At 44.1% G+C, this 20,701-nt stretch overlaps 1 long non-coding RNA gene across 1 annotated transcript in view; it reads right to left on the minus strand.

Annotated features, from left to right (window-relative positions):
- LOC141990006 (uncharacterized) overlaps positions 1-10,323 on the minus strand; it is a 403,850-nt gene extending 393,527 nt beyond the window's left edge. Inside the window, exon 1 of the long non-coding RNA XR_012640041.1 lies at positions 10,042-10,323. This is a non-coding gene — a long non-coding RNA (uncharacterized LOC141990006). The remainder of the gene's footprint in view (positions 1-10,041) is intronic.
- Between the last annotated feature and the right edge of the window lie 10,378 nt (positions 10,324-20,701).

The following is a 20,701-nucleotide window of genomic DNA, read 5'->3' on the forward strand; positions in this document are numbered from 1 at the left end:
TAGTATTTCTCTTGATTCAGAATGGTTTCAGAAGGCTAAGAACTGAATTAAAACCCAGTGGTCAGAATTTTTATCTTTTTCAGGACATATATTATAGAAGATGTTATCTCCCACTCTCAGCATTTTAAATTTAAGTTTGTTTAACTTGAAGATTAGCTACCTATGAAACGAGAGATGCAATTCCAAGCATCTTTTAGGCGTGTAGCAGCTGCTGCGCCCTGGAACACACTGTTCAGACCCCAACTCACATTAACCATTTGTTACAGAGCACCAAAAAGATGTGTGGACATGCATCTCTGGTTTCCTAAGTAACTTCTGCCACCCTAGATGTTCCAAGGGGTCCAGGAAACACGTCATTTCATAAGGATTTTTTTGATCTGAATAACTATGATCAAAGCTGTCATTCTGCCTCAGAGATTCCTCCTTTTTTGTGTTAACATTAGTAGATTCAATGAATATACTCAGCCAAAGTACAGTCAATAGAGTCACTGTAGACTGCAATCCGTACTCCTAGTTTCTGTAATGAAGGTGCAATACACAGGAGTACTGATAAGAGACTTATATTAATTTCCTGGCCAAAGCCATATGACACAGGCCAGGGTTACAAAAGATTAGAATCTTTTCACTGGACTGGGGTCAGTTTTCACTGCCTTCAGTGGTTACTGTTACAGTATCCACGATCACAGAGGTATGGGTAATGGCTCTGTAACATAGAACGATGACTACATTCTGCTTGACTTCTAGAAATTAAATCAGAAGTCACCTCCAATGAAACTAAGAAAAGTTAACTACATAGAAACTCTGACATTCATATGTTAACGGGGGGAGGGGGTGTTAAGTAGGACAACATGAAGAAAATCTGTAATTTAGGGGGTTTTTTTCCAGTCTGGTAATGATCATGCTTTTGCATTTATTTAACAGCTTTCATCCAAAATCAACAACCTGATTGCACAGAGGCATTACAGGAAGTACCTTGTCTCCTAACAAAGTGTAGCTCCCTATGATATGGGCTGCAACAGCTGTTTAGCAGTACATGACAACAGCATTGAACAGTTTAGGGCACGAGGTAAGGAATAGTGTAGTCAACTTATGGAATGACAGAGGGAATTTTTATATAGGCCAAGTGTGATTACCACCCAGGTAGAGATTTACAAGTGAGAATAGGGAATTTTGGTGTGCCCAACTTAATTTGAACTGGGCCTTGAGCCATGTCTAAAAACAGAGCCGCTTTCTGAAAGTCAGACTATCCTCAGGTGTCCCAGATTGGACACCCAAAATCCTTAACCACTCTTGAAAATCTTAACATGAGGCAGGAAAAATTTGGTGAGGATACTGGGGCTAGAATCCCTAGTCTTGCAAAGAAGTGAAAAGATATTTTGAACACACACAAGTAGCCAGATTTTTAGTTTAATGGCTCTTTCAACAGATGGTGCTGCCAACAATACAGAACCCTATCAATATACTCAGAAGGACGAGTGTCACCTCCTGATCATCAACAACTTCCTGCAGCATGTGCCACCAAAGTAGTGACCCAACTTCAAAAGATTTGGGAAGACTGAAATCTTGAGGTTGCAAGCTATTCTTGATGCACAAATAATCTAAGGATACACAAGTTATATATTCCCTTATAATGTATGATAAGTATGTTTACTCTGAATAACTATCGCAGGTGGCACTGTATCCCAGGAACCCTAAATCAGTGAGCTGTCTCTCTGCAGGCAACACCCCTCTCCCTTGTGCCCTAACCACAATCTGGGCAGGGTCAATGTACCGTATTCAACTCAATTTTACTCTTCTTTCCCCTAGGGTATTAAACAGTCAAATCCAAATTACCAGGGCTGTTGAACAATATATTTTCTTCAGAAACAGATAATAAAGGAAACCATTTACTCTTGTGTAAATGAAACTTTGGTGAGTGACACTATTACAGGTCCAGAAAACATAAGGATGAAAAGCTAGTGTGCGTGGTTCTTGCATGCTAATAGCAGTATGCCAGTTCATAGTTGCTCTTGGTACCTGACAATCTCTGTTTGCCCAGAAGTCTGTTTCCCTTGCTTCTAGGCTGAATTGTGTATAATAAAGCCCAGCTCTTTGTTCCCCACTCAAACCCACCTCATAGGCAGCTGTCTGAAGACATTACCCTAATAGACATCTTCAGGCATACTTGTTGGCCTGATGTATTTATAGGGTATTCACAAAAATTTTAAGACATATTCAAAAATGCAACAACTATTCATCCTGGGTCCACAGAAAGTCATCTGATATACAGAGAACTCTATTATAGTAATAGAAATTACAGATGATAGTTCCCTGTCTAGTAGGGAGAAAGGAAGGTCTAGTGCTGATTTTTGGCCACATTGGGGTTTCGAAAATTGTATGGGGGGCCGGTTAGGGGAAGGAGCATGGCTCATCCCCACCCCACCCCCATCTGTCCCCCCCGCTTCTCGCCCCCTGACTTTAAGTGACTTTAGATATTTCAAAAGCTCTGTCCTATTGACTTTCAGTGGGTCTTTGGCTCTTAAGTGCTTAACTTATTTTGAAAATGGAACTTGGGCACTTTTGAAAAATTGACTTAGTCTCTCTGTGCTTTGGCTCCCCATCTGTTAATAAGGACAACACCACTTCCCTAATTCACTCAAAATTGGAAAGTGCTCACATATTACAGTAATGGGAACCGCATATGTACCATTGATAATACAGTTTCAACTGATTTGTCCAATCTAGTTTTAGATGTCCTAAGCAAGTAGGGCTTCCACTACTTCCCTTAGGAGACTCTTCTACAATCTAATAGCAAAACTAATCCAATTAATTACTTTCATGAGTTCTCTATGCATATTGGTCTGTATTGCAGTCCAACACAACACAGCAGTTTATTCAGTCCATCAGCACTACAATTAGCACTCAGCTGTCTGTCACCCTCAGCTTTATAATGGACTAGGATGCTGCAGAATAAACCTGTAAATGTTTTTACCACAGATATCTGTCACTCATCTCAGTCATTACCACTTTTGGTGGGGGAGCAGAGAAAATATAACTGCCATTCACATTTGATTTGGGTGCCAAGCTGGTAATAGAAATTGTACGGGTAGTTAAGAATAGCAAGATAAAGTTCCTCTGATTGGCTGTGTGACAAGAAGACATGCGTGTCATAAATGCCAAATACAATAAAGTTGAGTATTTCAGTGAAAATAGAATGAAGGATATTCAGCCAAAAACAAAATGGGACCTTGTCAGATACTGGGTTGTTATTGTGGGCAGGATGGGAAGTGTTAGCTGAGTGTTACTAATGCTATATTTCCATTCCAAATACACTTCTCTAAACACACCAGGGTATACTTTTCAAAGAAGTTTGCAGTGACTTTGCCATGCAGCTCCCACTGAAATCTCTGGGAGTTGTATTGCTAATCTCCACACACTACTTTGAAAAGTTTCCCATTATGTTGTAAATGTGCATCAAAGTCATAAGTTTTCTCCTAATAAGCCTTGTTCCTTTTGCTGTTTTCACCGGATAACATTTTTAGCACTAAAAGGGTACTTTACCCGTCCTACGGAAAAAAGCCAAACTACTGTTTTTATCATAGACAGTCACAGATCATACCTTAAAGACCATTACTTCTAAATATTAAGGATGACAGGTGACTCTTATGTCCTTTTTGCCATTGAGAAGTAATGCTTTTGTTATCAATGATGAATAATGTTTTACATTTTGTAACCCTAATATACATTTGGTAGCTAATGCTATTCAGGTTAGAAATCAACATATAAAGTTAAGTAGTGTATAAATGTAATGTTTAATGTAGTGTATAAATCATTCCCATCTTGAAAGTGCTTTAAAATCCTTCATTTTAATGTAGTAATTTGCAAAAGACTCTGGAGAAAATAAATGACATTTTAAGGAGATTCGCATGAGATTCTGCTGAGCCTGACTTCTGAGTGTCTAGTTCAATTGACATCTCTGATTTTAGTATCCTTAAGTACAGAGTTTGCAGACTGAACAGTAAAATCTGTATAGAGCGCGTACAAGCATTACTGAAAATTAGTATCTAGTAGACTTCATCAGAGGCACTTGCTAAATTAGAATAAATAAAATATTCTGCTTGTTATGTGCAATAAGAAAGAGAAATTCACAGTAAAATAAAAGATTTTTAAAGCATGCAGAAGTACAGAAGGCCTAAAAAGCAGGAAAGGGCAAACTAGTTTCCCTCCATTACCACTATCCACCCCCACCTTTGCAAAGCTTTCCGCAGCGTTAGGAGTGAAGTGCAACCTCTGAGGTTCTGATATGTTCACTTAAGAGGTTTTTTCTTCCAATTTCTGGTAGATGGGTTCAAACGCTTCCTCAAATTTGGGCATGTTCAGATTGGAATTTTAGGACTCAGGCTCATCTTTCATTGCATCAGGGTCAGTCTCAGAAATGCCAAAATACCACAAGATATGCTGTTTGTGTGATATTTCAACTAAGACTGAAAGCAGGTGATCAAACTTCATAAGAATGCCGGTTCTCCTAAAATTTCCAGCCTAGCTTTTCAGGGGTCTACATGGGGTTTCTCAGAATGTTTCAAAGGGTCACATATCAGCTCCTGTCCCACAGGGCTGGCTGGGCTCACCTCCCTGCTCCAGGCACTGCAACCTCTGGAGTCCCAGTGCCACTCAGGTTTGGCCCAGCCATCATGACAACAGGAGTCCAGGTAGACCAAATTTGGCACTGCAATTCCATGAGCCAGGTCACAACTCCACTCACACAAATTGAGTCCAATCAGGGTGGCAGGGCCAAACCCAGAGCAGAGAGCCAAATCTAGACAGCCCCACATCTGCTTCTGTAGGGTGAGTGCCAGAGTAGGACCCAACCCTCCTGGAGAGCGGGATCCAACTGAAACCACCCCAGGGCCTCCATCCCCAGACATTTACAAATGGGTCCTGAGCCCCAAAAGTTGGAGAATCACTGGTCTGGATGGTTTGCATGAGCTTCTCAAATTGTGCCTGCCAATCCAAACTGAGCCTTTTGAGCTTCGCTCATCCCAACCACAAAAAAAATAAATTACCACCTTAGCTTAAGTAACTCAGTTGCCTGGCCCGCCAACACTTAATCACTACTGCTGCCAACCACATTCTGAAAAATCCCCAGGTGTATATGCTGCAGACTACGAACAGTTATCATATAAATCACACAGATACACAAAATGCTGGGATTAGAATCCTGATCTATCAGCTCCAAAAATCACAGGCTAAAGGCAAATGTGCTTAGCTGCTATGAAATATCAATCAGAAAGGGGCAAAAGTCAACTCATAAAAACTCAAAGCCAGTACATAACAATAGGGCAGGTAACTGCTGCTCCAGTTGCCATTTATCTTAATGGAAGAATAAATAAGTTACTACCACTTATGGGACCTAGTTGTTGTTCCTTATTCAGAGAACATGCTCACTGACTTCACTGGGAATCTTGAGCAAGAAAGGCATGTAAGATTTTGTCTTATACTGTACAACATCACCATGGGACCAATTCAGACTCCCTTTGATTAGGAGAGGACCAGTGCTGTAGCTGTGAAAATGAAATTTTTTTTTTATTACGTAAACACTCAGGCTGGAGTTTTTAAAGGAAGGGTTATTTACAGGGAAAGGTTTAGACTTGCACAGTCTCTCTCTTTCTCTGGGAAGATGGAAGGCCTTACTATGTTGTTTAACTCATGTCTCATGGGCCAGCGCAGGACTGTTCCCCTACAGTATATTCTCAAGAGCTTTGTCCAGTCTCATTTTAAATGTCTCACATGGCAGGGCTTCTAGGCTACAGCTGAGCAAATACAAAACTAAACGCTAAAATGCTGTCAGTGCAATCTGTCATTTTTTGGGCTCTAAGCTTTACTAGTCTCATCTCTGCAGGCCACTCTGCCTTAGGCAACCAGTGTAGATAAAAAGTCCTAAAACGTAATGGAAAGGGTGAAGTCACAATAGAGAGAATTAATGACTACAGCCACTGCTGTCAATCCTTATGGTTCATTAACAACAAGCAAGATTCATTAACTGTAGTTGATTTTATGTCTGCTGTCATGTTAGATTGGGATACCCAGAACACCGCATCTAACTGAAAGAGCTGTTGATCAAACCAGGCCTGGGAGGTCCAGTAAAATGCTAGTAGAAGTAGTTTCTGCCTCACAGTTGCAAGTGAAGTATCTATGGTCAGACCATACAGGGCTTGAGAAGCACAATGGAGGTTGCGGTGTTTGGTGCCAAAGTGCAGTGTGTTTTCAGAGCATGCTTTGGGACATTTTGTGCTGGGTATTCAGAGGGAAAAATCAGCTCTCTTCTGTCTCTCTGCCACACATTACTAAATCTTTCATGAAATATTTTTTTTCAGAACTTCAGAGACCCTAAAGCTATTTGCTACAGTCTACATTCACTGTCCTCTACTTTTCAGTCAACGTTCTTAAATTCGTATTTTAGTCTCTTCTCTGCACCTGTCTGGCTACAGACGGAGCAGGAATGATCTTGAACTTATTTAGTGCCTTTCATCCACATGGATCACAAACTGTTTTGCTAACACCAATAGTTCACTGCAACCACAACTCGAACGGAATGTGGCAACTGTCCAGCATTGTAAAGCAGTGCCATAAGAGAAACATGGAGAGGAAAAATATTGTACTTCAATAGAGATTGCAGGGGGGCTAAAATAGACAGAATTGGCCAATGGCATTACTATACGGACATATTTGACCTAACAATTATCCAAACTGAAATATGGCCAGGACAATGGGGCCAACATCTCGATATTTGCAATATGTGTCATGGGATCTTCAATGATCACATACATTTTCAGGCCTTATCCAAACAATGTATTTTACAACACTGCAGTTCCTCTTACTACCACACTGAGCCTTGGTTAAGAATGCATTTTCTAGTGTTTCTGAACTGACAGAGGCTAGTAAGCAGCAAAAAAACCTAAGAAGAAAAAGATCTTTTCTACAAGACATTACACAGCCTTCACTGTCATACATTTCAGGATACTAGAAACTGTATCAGCAGTGCAAAGAACTGTAAGCGGCTGCCTTTTACCAGACCACATCTCCTTTCGGGAATGAGTTGGAGCCAACTGTATGTATGTGGCAGAAATGGCAGGTTTTTCTTTGTTTGGAGTACAAAAGCAGGTTAAAAAGCCACGCTGGCGCTCTGGAACCAAGATACACCAATTTGGCTTATAGCGGCCCCATGAATGTCATGGGAGAATATAGTTTAAAAACCAGAGATACCCTACACCATTTCAACCAGCAAGAAAAAAGTCATTTTGACTGTAATACTTGGCTGCCTCTACCTTTGTTGTTTAAAGATTTGCATTTTTTAAATTAAAATGAATTCTTCTTTGAAAGATATTTGAGTCATTTGATGAGACTTACTAGAATACAATGGGGAGGTTTTGGATAAAAATGCATACAAGTTGTTTGTTCATGTTAAATTACAGAACATCCCTATTTGAGAGGAATTTTTGCTCCTACTGGCCCTTCAATAGTTACATTTAAAGATTTGGATTTCCTTGGTATGCATAATATCAACATATTACCTACACAAACAAAAACATTCATAAATTAATGTTACAAGGTCAAGCACTCAAAAAAGCTATAATATCCCAGAATTAAGGTCACCTGTGAAACCTTTGCTAGTACATATACATATGATACAGTCTTTAATTACACTATCACATGCTATTTTTTTTCCCTACAGGTCCCCCACCTCATTCAGTGCACAGCCTGAGGCAGACACCCGGCATGGAAAATTTCAGCCTGAATACTTAAAGTATGGCAAAAGGTCATAAGCAACTGAAAACAGAATCTTATTATCGGACGCGTTGGACAACATCAAGTATGGGCTCACCATGAGTTCAACATACATATATAAAAATTATTTTCACTACAACTCACATTGCAGAGCAGCGCATTAATCTTTGAAAACAATTTGGACCAAAGTTGCATTTGCAGCAGTTAGTCTACATGAAGTTGTGATAATCAGAGTGAAGAAGATACATTTTCTCTAAAACGAGCATCAGAGCTAGAAAGTTATCGGGGAAAAATGATCAAGATTAAAAGCAGTCTAAGGGTATGTTTACACTGCAGTGTAAGCCCATGCTTGAGCCTGGGCTCAAGTCTAACCTCCCTTTGCATCTATACTATAGTTGCACTAATCCAAGCCTCAGACCCAGGGTTGAGAATCCTGCAGGGCTGGAGGATCCAAGCTCAAGTTAAGCAAGGACCCAGGGTCCGAGCCCTATTTCTTTGCAAAGTAGATGCAGCCCCACCTGACTCCAGTCCTGGTAGTATCCCACAATTCCATGAGACAACTTTCCTTAGTCCTCTCTATCCCAACAATCTGCAATCCACTCTATGGAAAATGGAAGCCCCCGCCCCTTTGCAAACAGCAGCAACTCAGGTCAGCATTAATCCATTCTCTTCTGATCACCGATCTGCGAGCACACTATCAGAGAGCCTCCTGGGTTTGCAATGGAGAACGGAGCAAGCCGTTTGCACTGTGAGTTGCTTCCTGGTCACAGGAGCACAACAAGATCTTGGTGAATCACTGGTACAAGGCCAGTAAAACTGTGGGCTTCAGTAAAAGCACCAGGAATGACCACGTGTACCAGACGACAGCTAAAAAGCTGACAGCTCTGCAGATTTTCCAGACAGGTGGTCAGTGCAGGGAGTGTAGTAAGAGACTGAAGAGCGAATAGGGACAAGAACCGCACATCGGGCACTCGCCAATGACGTGCCCATTTTACCACGACTTTGACCGGGACCTGGGCACTGCACCCAGCAGGGAGTCAACCATGCTTCAAGACAACTTGGTGAGCCGGGATAGTGCCCTGCTGGCCCCTGAATCCAGCATTTGGACTGATGGGAGTCAACAGCAAGTGCCCAGTCAGGAGCATGCAGTGACTGTTAATGAAACCAGATCCAGAGCAGGCTGTGGATCAGGAACAGCAGCAAATTCTTGGTGCCTACATGCAAAAGCTGTTTGATTTCCCTCCTCTCCCCCCCTTGAGGAACAGGCCTCTGCTTAGCCTGCCGAGCACCCGATGGAGACAGAAGTCGCCTCAGAGCCTGGTCAGTGTATAACTCAAATTAAAAGATTATTACAGGAATGGAGGGGGAGGGATTTCTGCTGTAAGAAGCAATGCAAAAATGGTAAGCCCTGGCTACCGGTGTTTGGCCACTAAAAGGTGGATCATATCACAATGCCTAGACGTTCCCCCAGCACCCAATCCCATGTGGAGTTCAAAATGGCGACAAGGAATTTCAGATACTCATAAACAGCTGTAAAGGTTATTTGAACTGTTAAGTCACAGAGGTTTGCTAAGTTCATTGTCGTTTTCCTTTCAGTAATTAGAAATTTGCAACTCTGCAATCACTCCTCCTGGGTCTATTCAGCTGCTTGTAAATAGTGAACTGAGTGTACGTGTTTGGGAAATGGTATTTTATTTCCAAATCTAATGCATTTCAGTTAGAGCTAGTGCATGCAGTCTGCAGGTCACAAAATCATTTCTCCAAAGTACGAGTATGGTATCTGTTTTTCCCCCAGAACTGTGCCAGGTGGAGAAAAACTGCAGATTTCAGCATGTTTGCATTCAGCAGTAACAGTGTGAGCTAACACTGCAACATGTTAATTCCAACATAGATTCTGACCGAATCCTAGCTGCTGATGGCTGCAAACTTCTCCTAGAGCAAGAACTCCAAATAGCTAGTCACATTGCAGGGAAGGGCATATTTTCCAGGCCCACCTGTAGAGTTGACTAGTTCATTCCACTCACAAATGTGCTGTTCAGTCATTATTTGTTTGAATAATTCAGCTGCAGACACTGCAGATTTCCCTTCAGCAGTTTGCAATAACATCTCCCTCTGCCAATAGGGCACCACAAGAATGGTTACATTTTCCAAAATACGAAAGGCCTGAAATGACAGAAAAAGCCTTTTGCCACAAAGGCACTATACACCTCCACCCATATGGCAATTAGTTATGATTTTTTTTATAGAACAGAATAGAGGTTATAATTTTAGACTTACAGTTGTCTCTGTACTTCTTTAACTGTGATTAACAAGGCTGTATCCAGAGTGTGGACTGGAGCATCCCCTTCAGTTCAGTTTAGAACAGTTAGATTTAGGTTCTTGAGACTCCACAATATTAATTCTGTGCTGCTCCACTGAGCTACTTTAAACAATAATCTTCTGTTTCTTATCGTATTTCAGGACACTCGACCTATTCTGCCTGCTGTTCTTCAGGAATTTGATCCCGGGCCCAACATATCGTCACGGACCATTCCAAAAGGAATTCCAGTGTTTCCATGGTGAAGTTATGTCGATGTTCTTGAGAGGGCAGACCAGCAGTAAAAGAAAAAGAGGGAAGAAATACTGGAACAATGGCGAGCTGACAGGCAGGACGACAGGCTGAGGCTCACTGCCCAGATGGAGGACAACATTTCAGAAAGGGAGCTGGCACTTGCAGAGCAGTTCCTGTAACAGGAATGGCGGCTAAGGGAGTAGGACAGAGCACAGAGAAAACTGCTTCAACAACTCCTGTCTATAATGAATGCAGGAGTCCGATCTCCTGCTGCCTCTCCCACATCATGGCACACCTTCAGCCCAGTAGTAGCTTGGACAACTCCATGTCAGGGCAGCCCATGCGTTCAGCACTCATTAGTAGCTGGGCAGGGCTACTAAACACTATGCAGCCTTCCTTCTTCCAGCCATCTCCAGTGGAAACCTCCGCCCTTCTCCCCCGTGGGAGGGGTGCTGGAAAAATTTGTATAGTGGGGGTGCTGAGAGCCATTGAACCAAACCATAAACCTTGTATATAACAGAAACCACTTCAAGCCAGGGGGTGCAGCAGCACCCCCAGCACCTCTAGTTCCAGCACCTATGAAGTGAAGGGAAAATGTGTAAAGAAGGAAAAGGAGAATGTGGGGCCAGGGGACACATAAGCAGCTGGGGGATTGTGTCGGGTATTAACTATTTCCTGTTGTTTCTTTTTGGGGGTGTGGTGCTGTAATTGAAGTTGGTCTGCCCAAGACTGTGCGAGTGATTTACTGTTTTAAGATATGTTTATAAATAAAGCATGTTATGTTTTCAAGGAAGTTTATTGCTATCACTTTATCACTTCATACTCTCATGATTTGAGATAATACAGCTAAAAACATGTTCAAGAGCAATTACACATCAGTAAGCAAAAAGCTATTCCTCTATTTAGCTAGGTTCAGCAATTCACAATTCAACAAATTCCATTTGTGCAGCCATTGTGGCCTCCCTCCAACAAATTCATTATGTCATTCAGACTTGTATTGCATGGCAATCAAGCCCACCCTGCCCTCCAGGCTCAGCCCCCCACAAAAATAAATGAGCCAGTTTTCCCCCCACAAGCACATTCATACAGGTTCTATTCCCGCTCTTCCATTGGGCCATGCAAGACCACAATGTGAGAACACAAGGCACCCCTGATTTCTTCTGCCCAGTGCAACCAGCTCCTGCAGTGGTAGTTGCGCTTTCTGGCTGAGGTACCGATCCAGTGACCCCTTGCTGTCATAGGTTTTTCAGGGGGAAATGGCTCACCTCTGGCTTCACAAAGGTTGTGAAGAGCACAGCAAGCCACAGTAATGCGGACAGTACAGAGGACACTGGCATCCAAATGGATTTGTAGACACCTCCAATGTGATTTCAATCTGCCAAAAGCACATGCAACAACCATTCTACACCTGCTAAGAGTGTAATTAAAACTTTTTCTTTTGCAGGGCCTCAAATCAGGGTACAGTAACATAAGCCAAGGCAAACAGGGGTACATGGTGTCCCCCAGAACAGTGGGGACAGTAACACTATTTATGTCCATGTCATTTGGTGGGAATAGTGTCCCAGCCTGTCCATGAATGTAGAATCCTGAGCAGCAAAACACTCAGGCACCATGAACTCTTCCTGCAGAGCCCACATGACATTCATAAATCTGACCCTGTGGTCCACTAGTGCCTGCATATCAGTAGAGTGGTACCCTTTGTGGTTTATGTACTCATGTGCTCCTTGAGGAGGGCAAACTGCATACATGAGTCCCATCAATATACCTGCCACAATTAGGAAACCCCATTCTCTCAAAGCCAGCGATTACCTCTAGAATATTTTTAATGCCCACCACCTCGAGCTAAACCATCCCCCACTTCACCTACAGTCAACTTTCCTACACCAAACTGTTTGGCAACAGACCTGTAGCCATCTGGGGTAGCCAGCTTTTAGCAACCTGCTTCTGGACTGGGAAGAGTGACCTCAGATTTGTCTCTTTACACTGGAGGGTGGGGCAAGCTGCTCACAAAGCTCCAGAAATGTGGCCTTCTTCATGAGAAAATTCTGGACCCACTGCTGGTCATCCCAGGTCTGCATGAGGGCGTGGTCCCACCAGTCTGTGCTTGGGGCCCTGCGCCAGAAGAGAATCAACGTAGGGAGCACCAGTGACTATGCCAATTCTGCTCAGCAGCATCAACCAGTGAGAGTCTGCGATGCCAGGGTACTCCTGCCTCCTCTTCCTCCTTCTGGAGCGCCATCGGGAAATCCATCAGGTGCCTTTGGTGGGTCAGAAAGCACCACCACAATGTCCACAGGTACCTCGCGGATGCTCTGCTAGTTTCTTCCCATAGGAGTGAAAGTGCAAGCAAGAGAAGTTAGTCAAAAGGCACCTCCTCCTTGTTGCTGGCTCTGATCGGTGGGAGCGCACAGACCAAAATGACTGCTCGGAAGGCTGCGTTGATGGGTTGTTCAAACTTCCTGTAACGTGCAAGGTGGGAGGTAAAGTTATGTTACATTGCACCACAGTCCTAGGGCTAGAGTGGCCACATTTCAGTGGGGATGGCAGGGGCGGTGCTACGGACTCTGGAATATGGTTACTTTCACTTGGGTCTTCACACTGCAGTGTGGACGCCAGAGCCCTAGGTTTGAGCATGGGTTAGAAAAGTCTTAACATAGGCTTAAAATACAACGTAGATGGTCAAACCTAAGGTTCCCTAGTATAGGTCACAGCTTACTTGAGTCGCACTAACCCTGGGTTTACATTGCAGTGGAGCATACCCTAAGAGACTAGTAAACAACAATAGAATGGTGGTACACCTCTACCCCAATAGAACGCGACCCGATATAACACGAATTTGGATATAAACACGGGAAAGCAGCACTCGGGGGGGGGGGGGCTGTGCACTCCGGCAGATCAAAAGCAAGTTTGATATAACACGGTTTCACCTATAATGCAGTAAGATTTTTTGGCTCCCAAGGACAGCGTTATATCAGGGTAGAGGTGTATTTGCAACATCTAACTGTGTCATCCTCGAAGCATGCTATCCCTATGCAGCTGAGCGAACAGCTGTCAGAGCTATTAAAACTAGAGTCTCTTTACAGTTTCAGTAGCTTCTCTTGTCTTTGGTCCGCATTTGTTGACAGGAGCTAAACACTTATATCCGTTCTCATCCATTACACGAGTTTCATCGGTTGATGGTGTGGTGACATGTTCTGCAACAGCAGCCCTAGTTACTCCACTATGATAAAGAAATGAATGGCTGAAGATCCTGGAGCAGTCATTACCCTGTGTGTCTCCTTCACTGTATTTGTCATTCAGCTGAGGGACAAGTAAGAGTACAAGTCTGACACTGCGTAGGGCCTCCTTTGTTCATTCATTTTATTTACATACAATCCATCTTGCCTTCCCCTCAAGATTAAGGATCATTCAGACAATAGTATGATGGGGCACTGCAATCCTTGTCCAAATGCCTGTAAGATGTGCTAACAGCAATATAGTCATTATAGCAGCATCTATTTTCAGGAAAAGAAAACCATTATTTTATTTCTTCTAAAAATGTTCACAGAACGAGCATAGCCTGTGAAAAGGTAACTCTTTACTTCAGATCCTAGTTCAAATTTAAATCATGGTTAATTAAATTCCCCCTGTTCCTGGCACCACGAAAAAATCCAAGTCAAAATTATGGGTGCAAGTGTCAATTATATCCAAGATGCAAACAAAAAAAATTTTTAGACTAATTTAGAGATATTTTATGTATATGGTTTGAAGAGCTTGCCATAACTTGGTGGGCCTTTACTCTGACCTACTGTCTGCAACATAGCTGCTATTGAAATTCATAAGATTTACTTCTTTAAATAGGACAGTCTCTTAGAGAATTCTATCAAACCTGATTTACAAAATGTATCATTCAGTCATCTTAAAGACTATTTTTAGCAAGATATTAGAGGCCTGATTTTGATCTCACACCTGTGTAAATCAGCTGTCGTCTATATGTGAGCTCATAGGGTACTCACTGTATTATGGCACAAGCCCAAACACTGACATAAGCTTTTAAGGAAAATTCAGAACATCTCAGGAGAAAAGCTATGCATACACTATCCTGTGTTTTCATACTTGGTTATTCACACTCAACCTGATAGCATGGCATCTCATGGAGGAGGCACGCTTCTAGCCAGCTGGGCCCATCAAAAAGTTCAGTTGCAAGACAGTCTAATTTTCTTTAGAGATATCAATTTTTGTCTTTTCTTACAAGCACTCCGTGACCCAACATCAGTCCGAAGTGGGAATACTGGAACAGTTCCAACAGCTAACAGAAACATGGAGCTTCTATTACCTGCTTCTTCATAACAGGAGGGATTATCACTTACTTTAATATTTTTCAGAGCTATTCTGTTTCCTTCAAATAATGAGGTACAAATTACAACCATACAAGCTGAGCTGATTTAAATTATCCATGGCTATCTAACCAAACACTGAAAAGCTAAAGCTATACTTACTGTTACTTACTGTAAAACAACATATGTTAGATTATTAGTTGATGGAGAAGATTATAAAGCAGAACTCCACTTGTTTTACTTCTCTAGGACCAGATGTGGCACCAACAAAAATAGAATTCAACCCTAAAAATATCAGATTTGCTGCTGCTTCGGGACCCTGGATGGTTCAGGAGACTGGTAATGAGATGCAGAGCTACTCATCTCCAGGTCATCAACTTGGATTTGATCCAGGTCAGTAACATTTCATACCATTGGATCACACAAACTGTTTGATGATCTATGTGAAGTGACCAAGTGGTCTCATTGCAGAGGACAACAGCCTCATTTTCAGAGGTGCTAAACTCCCACAGTTCCTACTGAAGGGAATACGAATTATGGGTGGCTCAGTGCCTCTGAAAATCAGTCCACAAATGTCAGCATCAAAAATCCCGTATAAGCTGGTGTCAGGCTTTAGTACACTATTGGAAGGTGCAGGCCTATGCTGCTGGCAGGCAAACCCAGTGGGTTGCTGTCATTCCAGGTTAGGGATATTAAGGGCTGAGAGAGGAGTGAAGTCTGCTGAGGAAGAGACCAGAGGTCAAGCTGAGAAAAGCCCTTTTATGTTGGTTAGACACAGTCCTATTTTAGAGATTTGGTACTTCTGTTAAGTTTAAAGACAAATTTTAAGGAGGAGGAAGGTTCTGGAACAATCTCTCTTATGCATTTCACCTGTTCACATGTCACCCATCACAATTTATACCCTTCTTCAGAGCTTTAACTAGGCATTCTAGCACCCAGGGAGAGCAAACATAATATGTGCCCCCCCTTGCGGCAATGGGGAGGGAAGGTTACCCAGGGTCACATGCCCCCCAGATTTCTGCCTTTAGCAGAGAGGTTTTCAAACTGTGAAAGGAGGTTTTCCAACTCCTGCAGCAGAACCAGTAGCACCAGGGCAGCGGCGATCAAGTGCCTTGGGGAGCATCTCATGGCAGCTGGGCTCTGCAGGCAGGGGCTAGCTCCAGGGGGCATCGCCAGCCAGTACTGGGCTTCTTCGGGGGAGAGGCAAGAGTGCCACCTGGCCTGCCTGGGGAGTGTCCAGTTTGGGGAGCAGGGTAGGGGGAGCTCCTGGGCAGCCAGCAGGCTCCCACAGCAGAGAGAGCCAAGGGCCCGAGTGGGCCCAGCTGCTTGTATCACTTTCCAATCCATCAGCTCCTGGGCATACACCCCAGTTTGAAAACGTCTGTGCTAAATGGAAGGCAGACATCTGGGGAGGGGGGCACATGACCCATATGTTTCCCCCATGCGGCCCCATTTTTCCACCCCTGTGCCTTTGCACCCTGGGTGGCTGCCCTGCTCACCCTGCCCTGGTTATGGCTCTGTCCCTCTTGGTCGTCTTTGCTAAAACACCAACACTGAATGCTCATGAAGACATAGGCCTGGTCAAGGAGTGTGTCTGCCCTGCAGCTGGAGGTGTAATTCCCAGCTCAACTAGATGTACATGCACTCGCTCTGATCCAGCTAGTGCACTAAAAATAGAGCTGTGGCTGCAGTGGAGCAGACAGCAGGATGGCCTACCCAGCCAAGTACAATCCTCTCCAAGACCCTAGGCACAGATCCAGGCAGCTAGCTCATGCTACCTCCTGGACTGCCCCACTGCTATTATTAGCATGTTAGTTCAATCAAAGCTAGCATGGGTACCTCTACCCGCGCGTGAAATTACACTGCCAGCTGCAGTGGAGACATACCCAATACTCAAAAACTGATTTAAAGTTAAACCGGTGAAACTTTAAAACACTCGGTTCAGTTTCTTCCTGGCTTATATTGGTGTAGCTTAACTTGATTTCTTTTTGAATTGGGCTAATCTGATACCAGCCAGGTTTTATCAAATTACAAGTGTTTTTTCACTGGCTTAAGTACACCAATTTAAAAATCACATCTTTAGTTAAACTGGAGCAACTTTGAATATAAAGCCACAGCTAGAACTGTCAAAAGCACCAAAATGACTTGAGCCTAATTCCCATTATCAAAAGTGATTTAAGAGCCTCTCTCTCTCTCTCTGAAAGCCAATGGAACTTAGGTTCCTAAATCAGCCCTGCAGGTGGCCCCACCAGATCAGGACTCAGGCATGCTGATGGGGTACTGTGGGCAAACTATCACCATTGCAGCCTATGGCGTACCTGCTCTATAGATAGAGGATTTCAGTCTCCAGAGCAGTCCACTTGACACTTTTCGCCATTCAATAGATTCACTTAAAAAAAAAATTTTGCTAAAGCCCAAGCCAAATACTTGTTAAATCCCATTTTAAAACACTTTTCTCTGTAATTTTAGATAATTTCACTTCCTACAAACTCAGCCTACTTGCCTTGTAGTCATTAACCACCCTTTTTTTGGCCAGCAATCAAGTTGGATTACAACCTGGCTAATCTTTCCTACACAAGCGCTTCAGATCCCACCCCCTAAATCCATCCTCCTAAATCCCCTAAAGCAAAAGTGTTACCCTGGCAAGTAAAAACGATTTTTCATAGTGAGCGGAACTCTCATTAGTTAGCTTCAGCTGCAGCAAATAGTGCCATACTGGAGATCAGGACACTGCCAGCATAGCACTATCAAGGTTGATGCAGTGGAGGCTACACGCAGAGATCTCCAAATCAATGAGAAATTTATGCTCCCACTAGGAGCCAAGACGGCTGCAATTTTGCCTTGGAAATTCCAAGCAAAGAGAAGCACTGTACTGCTTTATTTTTAAATACAAAAAAGAGTTCAACATCCTTGCCCCAATAGTGAACTTGCAAGTGAAGTACAGGGAAAGGAAATAACACAGTTAAAGTTTATAATGTGCCAAAGCTCTTTATCAATGGATTTAACTAGGACAGAGAGAGCAGTGCAGAGCAAACCCTGATGCCTCTCAGATGTGGCTGGTTTGGCAGACATTAGCATCACTGTCTCATGACATAATGTTGTAAAGCAAATATTCTGTGCCATGATGCAATGCACGCCGCCCGCCCATGGAGAGAGTGGGACTGAGAAAGCTAGCAGCACCCCTGCAGCTGACATCCCTGCAGCGTGCAAGGAGCAGAAGGAAAGCTGTCCTGTGAGCTTTTTTCTAGAGCACAGGCAGGAGAGAAGGGCTTGAAAACTAATACAAATGCCCAACAGTCTTTACCAAAACTGTACCTCTCAGTAACGTCCAATGAGCAAAAACTAGATAAAACTAGGTAAGAGAAGAGTGTCATGATGCAAAAACAGTCCCGCCCAGAAAACCTATGTTAGCATGAAACTTCCCATAAGCTTCTTAGCATGCAACAGGACTCATTTTTGTTTTGTCATAATGTCCTCCAGTGCATTCCCAGCTATTGCAGTGGCAACTTATGTTGTAGGACTGCTATTTTCTGTAGGAGTGCAGAATGCATGTCCTCTCCCAGACTGGCACTTCATGTCTCTCCAATAATTAGATAAATAGCAAGAAATCAAAATAGTCCCGCCTGCAAGCCAAGGGAAAGAATCTGGTCTCCTCCAAACTATGGATCTCTTGCACACACTGCTCTCAGTCCATGCACAGAACTTCCATTTATGTCATAGTAACTGCACAATATGTACTACCATCTTGATTCACCCTGGGAGTGGGGGAAGGGGCCACTGCTCTGCTGCCTTCTTTTGAAGTTTCCAACAGCAAAACCATCTTTAAAGATACCAAAAATTAGCACATTTTCTTGCCGTAGTCCCTTCCAAGCCAGCAACACCAGCTTTAGGGACTATACATCCAGGTCCCTAGCAGAAGGAAAACTGAAGCCTCTCTGCATTGTTGAAACCACACTCCAGACAAACTTTCTGCCTCTGGGGTGAGTATGCCTTGAATTGGGTTAGCAGAAGTTTGTCACAGAAGAAATCAGCATAAAACAGGAAGAAGTCCAGCCCAAAAGACTTTTACTCTCCAAGCCTAAGTGACATACTAAGAGCATGTCTTCACCGCAGTGTTAGCTCAAGGTATAACTCAACTTTTGCCCTAACCTGATTCCTGTAATAATTCACAGCTCATGCACAGAAATAGATCATCAAGCTACAGGACATCTAATATTGTGTAATGAAGTGATTTAAAGAGTTTTATGCAAGTGTAAGCAGGGGAATAGTCCCGCAATTGTGGGAAACTTTCCTGGCTTCTGCACTACCCCGGTGAAGTGGGCTAGCAAAAGGATCTGAGTCCTCGCTCCCACTTCCTTTACCCAGAGGCCTCCCTGCCCTTGAGGACTCCCCTTCCACTCTCCTGGCTGGCAGAGTCCTCATAACCCCAACAAGGGTGGGCCCAGGATTCCTGGGGGCTCAACCCCCAACCATGCTGTGGTCACCTAGGACAGGGGCAAGGGTGTCCCCACTCCGGGATACTCTCTCTGCACTGGGCACTTCTCTGACCCACTGATCATTACATACAATTTAAAGCAAATGCAAGTAATTTAATCAACAATTAATTTTAAAAAGAATAAGGAAAAATGGGAAAGGTTAAAGGAAACACATCACCCCACTCTGTGGCAGGGAACATCACAAACAGTGTCTCTGGAATGTCAGGGCAGTTCACAGTCTGTTCCTTGTAAGTCCCAGGCCTTCTTCTCAGGCTCTGGCTGTGCTGCAGGGATGCTGTGGGTTGGACGCTCGCTCTGGTGGTGGCCACACGCTCTCAGGCTCTGGGTGGCAGGGCCCTTCTTCCCAGCGTTGCCCCCGCCCTGTCAGGGTTACCAATCCCGCTTCGAGTCTGGCCTGCAGAGCCTCCTGGCTGAGGCATCTCCCTGTGCTGGGCCCACTGCCCAAGGTCCCCCTCACTCTCCCCAGCTGCTCACCACACCTGGCTCCGGACTGCTCCAGCCCCAGCCCCAGCTCCACTCTGTCTTACCTCCAGCCCCACTCTGCCTCAGCATGGCTGCTGCTCTGCCTCGAGCTCCCTGGGCTGCTTCTCTGGCCCCTCTGGCTCTGGTTGCTGCAGCTCTGCTCCCAGCACAGGTCTGCTCTGCAGGCTGCTTCTGTGACTCTGCTCCCAGCACTGACCTGCTTCCTGGGCTGCTTTTCTGGCCCCTCTGGCTCTGGTTGCTGCAGCTCTCCTCCCAGGGCAAGTCTGCTCTCTCTGGGCTCTGCCTCTGGCTTTGGGGCTGCAGCTCTGCTCCCAGCACAGGGTCTGCTCTCTCTGGGCTGCTTTTCTGGTCCCTCTGGCTCTGGCACAGCTGCGCTCCCGAGCTCAGCTTGGGCCCCTGTTTTCTCCTCAGCTCAGCCCCACTCTGTCTGACCCAGGCAATTCCAGCTCACACGGAGGACAGGACCCCTCCAGCCTCCTGACTCCCTGATTAGCCTGCCCGCCCTGTCATTCAGGCTGACCTGGAGCATTGGCTTCTCCCCATTGTTCCTGGGGACTGTCAGACTCAGGGTCCCGATTTCCCATCCACCCTTCCCCCTTTTAATACTGGGAGGTAGCAACTAAAACACCCCCACTAAGTGTTAGTAAGGGGGCAACAGTCCTCTTACACAAGCAGAGTGCAATCCTGTTGTGAAGGCTTAGGTACATCATCTCCTGGGGGCAAGTGCTCCATTCGTACAGAAAAATCCATAGAATGGAAAAATGAGCTATGGAAAAGTTTGTGCAGGTGACTACAAAGATTCCGCCATTGAGGAGAGGCATTTTCAGCTATGCAGAAGAGCTGTGGGGCATGTCTTCACAACTCCATGGAGCCCAAATGTGTACGAGAAGAAAAGCAAGTTGACCGAACATTTCTCCTCTGTTAAAGAGTTTCCATTTCAGTTTGGTTCTAAAAGAAAATGGGTAAAAAACTGTGGGAGTATCTCCACTACATAGGCAAATAAATCTGATTCACTGAAGGACTGAATGGAGAGCTGTATAGTAACAGACTCTCACCTCTAGGTCAATGGGCTAATTCAATATTGGATAGTT

This window comes from Natator depressus, chromosome 6 (genome assembly GCF_965152275.1).
Source record: "Natator depressus isolate rNatDep1 chromosome 6, rNatDep2.hap1, whole genome shotgun sequence".
NCBI classification, from domain to species: Eukaryota; Metazoa; Chordata; order Testudines; family Cheloniidae; genus Natator; species Natator depressus.